We start from the raw sequence: 6,880 nt of genomic DNA, 5'->3' as shown, positions 1-6,880 counted from the left end.
AGACCGTAGAGCTGAACCGCGGGGAGACGTTTTCAGAAATTAAGAGATAGTATCGGGCAGAAAAAGCAGAAGTGTGTAAAAATGGTGTGTGTGCAAGGGGAGGGGTATGATATTTTCCTCAATTACAACATGCCTTCTGGGTCTTTTGGGACAGAATTTCAGTTGCATCTTTTGTGTTTATGTTATTTTTTTTATTTATTTTATTTACTGCCTTATGGTAATCACCCACAATATTCCTTCCTGCTCCCAGAGGAGATGAGAGGAAGAGGAGGGATGGAAGATAGAGGTGAGGAGAGGAAGATGGAAGGGAGAAGGAGAGAGGAAGGAAGGAAGGAAGTAGAGAAGGAAGGGAGGGAGAAAAGAAAGGGAAAAGAAGATAGTGTCAAAACTGGCGAGGGATGGTAAACGAAATAACCCAAACAGTACGTTATAACCCTGCAAATGGAATGACAAATGTATAAGAATGACAAATGTAAAAAAGAATAATAACTATGTGAATGTATACCTATAATTGTATATAGAGAACAAAAAAAAATTAAAAAAATATTCCTTCCTCTTCTCATTTTCCCCACAAGAACAATTCTGTGAGGATTGGGCTGAGAGACAATGATTGGTCCAAGCTCACCCAGCAAAGGAAAATGAAACAACGCTAAAATTAACCAGCTTAGCATGTTGTACAAACCAGCCCTGAGAGTCTTGGGTGGAAACTAATCAAGGAGAGAAGTAACCTAGAACTAAGGAAAAATTTCCTGACAGAACAATTAATCCGTGGAACGACTTGCCACCAGAAGTTGTGGATGCCTCAACCCTGGAGGTTTTTAAGAAGAGATTGGACAACCATTTGTCTGAAGTGGTGTAAGGTTTCCTGCTTAAGCAGTGGGTTGAATTAGTAGACCTCCAAGGTCCCTTCCAACTCTGTTATTCTGTTAACTTTCTTGACTTGTTACAGGTACTCTGTTTCCCCGAAAATAAGACCTCCCTGGATAATAAGCCCAATTGGGTTTTTGAGTCCATGCGCTAAAAATAAGCCCTCCCAAAAATATTGCAACACAGCAGCAGCCATGAGGTGACCACGCTCACCGCCTCCTGCACCTCAAAAATAATAAGACCACCCCAAAAACAAGATCAAGTGCTTATTTCGAGGGTCAAAAGAAAATAAGACCCTGAACACTAAAGATGGGGATAAATTTCTCACAGGGTTAATTTTGATAACTGCAAGAGTTCCATGGAAATCATACACTGCCAGAAGATTCGTACGCTTTCTCCATGGAGCTACCTGAGCTCATGAGAGAGTCTACTCCAAGTTGCACCAATTATCCAAGCACACTAAATTTGGTTGAATGAGCATTTTCTGCCCACTAGGCTTCAAGGAACTGTGACACCAAGGGAGACAAAGTCTTGCCCTGCGGTGTGTTCCTTCTACAGGGGAATTGCCTACCTCTTCAATATGCAAGCAGGGGGTTTCCAGAGAGGAGACACATACAGTAGCTCTATTTTGAGAGGTGTTGCGATTCCTCTGAAAAATGCTCTTGGTGCCAAATTACCAGACAGACTATAACATAGCTAACTAGATACAGATTTGTCCTTCTCGTAACATGGGTAAGAAATTACTGGCATGATTCGGGTGGGGGTTCTCCCCTGGGAGAATAAGACAGAGGAAAGTGCAAATTGTGCTGCAGAAGACTGAATTCTTAGTTCTTCAAAATGTTGAAGAAGGAGGAACCTCCTACCGTAGGAAGAGGTAAGTGCAGTCATGCTGAAAACCAAAAGCACTCTGTGCATGGGGCTACTCGTGGCTATTCGAATGAATGTTCTCCCTCCATGTTGTGGAGGGAGACAAGGTTTGTCAGGTGGGGCACAAAGTCTTTGAGGTCGGCTGATGGTTTGTTCTTCAGGTACATACGTGTAGCTCTCCATATCTACATACATACACTTGTATATGAGTAATGATTGCTACTATGAGCTACTTTGTTGTTTGTATGTACAATTTGTTGTGTACAGTGAGAGCTTATACACCAGAAACAAATTCCTTCTGTATCCAATCACCTTGGCTAAGAAAGAATTCTGTCTGTCTGTCTGTCTGTCTGTCTTCTGTCTGTCCATCCATCCATCCACCCATCCATCCATTCTATCTCATATCATTTATCTATTCTATCTATCATCTATATCATCTATCTATCAATCTAGCTATCATCAATCATCTATATCCATGATGGCGAACCTATGGCACCCGTGCCACAGGTAGCACGCGGAGCCATTTGTTAGGGCATGTGAGCCATTGCCCCGTCAACTCCAGCGCACATGTGTGTGCTGGCCAATTGACTTCAGCCTTCCTTTAAGGCCGTTTTTCACAAAATGCAAAAAAAACAGCCCTACAGGCAAACCGGAAGTTCAGGAACAGACTTCCGGTTTGGCTGTAGGGTCATTTTTCACCCTCCGGAGCCTTCAGGGGAGTGGAGAGGTAATGGGGATTTTGCAGTATCCTTCCCCAGGAGTGGGGTGGGAAAGTGAATTTTGCAGTATCCTTCTCCTGGAGTTGGGAAGGAATGGGGATTTTGCAGTATCCTTCCCCTGGAGTGGGAAGGAATGAGGATTTTGCAGTATCCTTCCCCTGGAGTTGGGTGGGAATGGGGATTTTGCAGTATCCTTCCCCTGGAGTGGGGGTGGGAATGTGAATTTTGCAGTATCCTTCTCCTGGAGTTGGGAAGGAATGGGGATTTTGCAGTATCCTTCCCCTGGAGTGGGGTGGGAATGTGAATTTTGCAGTATCCTTCCCCTGGGGTTGGGAAGGAATGGGGATTTTGCAGTACCCTTCTCCTGGAGTTGGGAAGGAATGGGGATTTTGCAGTATCCTTCCCCTGCCACGCCCACCAAGCCACGCCCACAGAACCCCTAGTAAAACCATTTGAATTTCACCACTGCCGTGAGGCTTTTCAACAATGGTGCTTCAGTTTTGCCCTTGACAAAGAGCAGAAACTTCTCCTTTCTGCGGAAAAAATGTTTGCAAAGAAGGAAGAAGAATCCAGCAGTACCACAACATTTGCATTGTCTGCATGCATATTCTGCCTCTTGAGAGTCTAAGTGGCACATACGGGAAAATCCATTTTTTATTCCCCCGGCTGCCGTTTTGCAAGTGTTGGACTTTGAGAGAATGACTCCTCCAAAGTCATCCATTGGAAATTGGGAGTCTGTTGGTGAAGTAATGTCTGATATTGCAGGTAAGCCTGGACTTGCAACCGTTCCTTTAGCAACCGTCTGGAGTTACAACATCACTGAGAAAAGTAACTTACAACTGTTTCTCACTTTTACAACTGCTGCTGCTGCATTCCCAGAGTCACATGATCAAAATTCAGGCACTTGGCAACTGACAAGGTTTTACAACAGTTGAAGAGTTGTTGGGGTTCTGTGAGCAGCATTTGTGACTTTCCCAGCCAACCTTCGACAAGCAAAGCCAGTGGGTGAAGCTGGATTCATTTAACAACTGAGTGATTCACTCAACTGTGGCAAAAAAAAGGTCACAAATTCATTTAACAATTGCCTTGCTTAGCAACAGAGATTCTAATCCATATTATGATCATAAGTGGAGGGCTAGCCATATTACAATACAATACAATACAATACAATAGTAGAGTTGGAAGGGACCTTGGAGGCCTTCTAGTCCAACCCCCTGCCTAGGCAGGAAACCCTATACCATTTCAGACAGATGGCTCTCCAACATCTTCTTAAAGACTTCCAGTGTTGGGGCATTCACAATTTCTGGAGGCAAGTTGTTCCACTGATTAATTGTTCTAACTGTCAGGAAATTTCTCCTCAGTTCTAAGTTGCTTCTCTCCTTGATTAGTTTCCACCCATTGCTTCTTGTTCTACCCTCAGGTGCCTTGGAGAATAGTTTGACTCCCTCTTCTTTGTGGCAACCCCTGAGATATTGGAACACTGCTATCATGTCTCCCCTAGTCCTTCTTTCTCTTAAGCTAGACACACCCAGTTCCTGCAACCGTTCTTCATATGTTTTAGTCTCCAGTCCCCTAATCATCTTTGTTGCTCTTCTCTGCACTCTTTCTAGGGTCTCCACAACTTTTTTACATTGTGGCGACCAGAACTGAATGCAGTATTCCACGTGTGGCCTTACCAAGGCATTATAAAGTGGTATTAACACTTCACGTGATCTTGATTCTATCCCTCTGTTGATGCAGCCTAGAACTGTGTTGGCTTTTTTGGCAGCTGCTGCACACTGCTGGCTCATATTTAAATGGTTGTCCACTAGAACTCCAAGATCCCTCTCACAGTTACTACTATTGAGCACGGTACCACCTGTGCATTCCGTTTTTGTTGCCTAAATGCAGAACCTTACTCTTTTCACCATTGAATTTCATTTTATTAGATAGTGCCCAATGTTCAAGTTTGTCAAGATCCTTCTGTATCTTAAGCCTATCTTCTGGAGTGTTGGCTATTCCTGCCAGCTTGGTGTCATCTGCAAATTTGATGAGTTCCCCATTTATTATCTGACAGTTATAAGATGCAAGGACAATAACATGATTAAAAGCAGGCTAGAATTCTACAAACACATAAAATAAAAATTGTAATCGAAGCCCCTCCTCATTTGGGGGGGGTATCTGTCAATGCAGAAAAAGGAATCCTAAAAAACCTGGGTTTTGTTGAAACTTGCATTGTACATTGTAACAGCTTTACGCAGAGTTGTAAATAAGAAAAAAAATCAACTGGCTGAAAGAAATAATTACACAACGAATACAATTAAAACTGGAATTATTTTTATTAGGAATAATTACAGAGAGTTATGAGGGAAAAAAATCAAATACCTAATACAACATGTAATAACGGCAGCAAGAATCATATACACACAGAAATGGAAAGGCAAAAATACACTAACAGCAGAAAATGTGATTTAAAAAGTACTAGAATGCACCGAAATGGACAGACTTACAAAGAAAATTAAAAACAAAGAAGAATTTGAGTACTCTTCAGTATGGAATTTATGTTACAAATGACTAGAGGAAAGATGCAAAGAACAGGAAAGCAATAAAGGGAGAGATAAAGATTAAGTTATCAGAAAATAATCATAAAACTGCAGAATCAACAAGAAGGGGAAAATGTAAGATACTGTAGATTGTATATAAAATAGTACGGAATAAGAAGTATAAGAGAAATATATGTACGTAGAAGGATATAAGATGTATTGTATAGAAATAAGTACATGGAAAAAGTAACGTGAATAGAAGAAATATAAGTATAAATAATAATAGGAGTAAATGAAAAATGTGTAAAAATGTATATGTATATATGTACGAATAAAAGGAGCATAATGGATATTTAACGATGTAGAAATGTTGCATAGATGATGTTTATGTTTTTAAAAATAATGGAAAAAACTGTTCAATAAAAATTTAATAAAAAGGAAAAAGAAAAAACCCAAGATTAAATGTTCTGATTTATTAATATATCAACCGCACACCGCAAGGACACAATCATCTGATGTGTCATTTCCTTTAGAGAGAGTAGAAATCAAGAAGAGGGAAGTTCAGAGTCTTGAAGGAGGAATGGGCTGAAATGTCTGTGGATTGCGACTTCTAAACCTCATTTCACAATCCAGTGTAATTATGCTTGAGACATGATTTCGTTTTCACCCGTTCAGAAAGATGGAAGAAAGGAACCACCATTTATGAACTTTCTGAACATCAGAACTATGAAGACCCAAAGCTTTCAAAGCAAATTCTTTGTGTTCTCCCACTTGCTACTGCAGCTTAGTTTTTTTTTTTCTGGAGCAACAGGAGGATATCTGAAGGTGGACAATATCATAAAATGTCAGGAACTGGCCGAACGTCAGAATTCTCTATTGTGCAATTCAATTCAGCACTCCATAAAGCAAGAGTTGACAGGTTCCAACTTGGAAATTCTTGCTCTTTAAGATCTGTGGGGAAACACAATGTGGGACATAAACACACTCTAGGAGTGTGTGTGGAAATGGGAAGAGGAGATTAAAAATAGATGAAGGGGCTGGGCAGTATTTCAAGGGACATGATCCACTTTTCCTGTGATCCACTTTTTTCTGCAGCCAATTCAGTCCAGGAACGTCACGGAGGACATCGAGGGCGGTAAATATGCATGTGCAGGTGCTGAGCACATTCATATGGTGGACGCCTGGCACCGTTACACTATACTGGTTGCAACGGGATCCGGAACCCACCACTGCCATCTGGGATCAGTTCCAAGTGGGGAGAAAGATACTGGAAACATGGAGACTGCTTGGAAAGATGGTTTAATGATGAACAAGATCACCTGGCTTGAGTTCCTGAGCAGGAAAAAAAAAGGACAGAGATGCTGAGAGTCCCTGGGTTTCATGTCCTCTCTGGGCTTTGAACTTGAGCTTGCATTCTGATTGGTTGTCAGACTCCCGGGGGGCCATGCAGGGGCAACGCTGTAGGCTGTCTCCCATGCTTGCTTGACATGCTGGGTGATGATGTAATCTTCCCAGGTGACATGTGGTGAGATGGGCCCAGCCCTGTGGAATGACCTTCCCCCGGATATTAGGACTACCTCTGACCTCCACGCCTTCCGGATAAAGCTCAAGACGCACCTATTTCAAGTAGCTGGCCTGGCTCAACCATAGTTCGTTCACACTGCTCCTGATGGGTTTTTTAATTTTTGTGACTTTTAGACTTTTATTAGGGGATTTTAAACTATGTTTTAACTGTCTTTTCTTATCTTCGTACCTCCTCCATGTACGCGTGTTCGTTTATTCTGTGTGTGTATTGTCCATATTGTTTTTTATGTGTTTTATTGTACGCCGCCCCGAGTCCTTCGGGAGGGGGTGCGGCTAAGAAATAAATTTATTATTATTATTATTATTATTATTATTATTATT

Source organism: Natrix helvetica, assembly GCF_964273705.1.
Source record: "Natrix helvetica genome assembly, chromosome: 9".
NCBI lineage: Eukaryota > Metazoa > Chordata > Lepidosauria > Squamata > Natricidae > Natrix > Natrix helvetica.
This window is presented reverse-complemented; position numbering follows the sequence as displayed.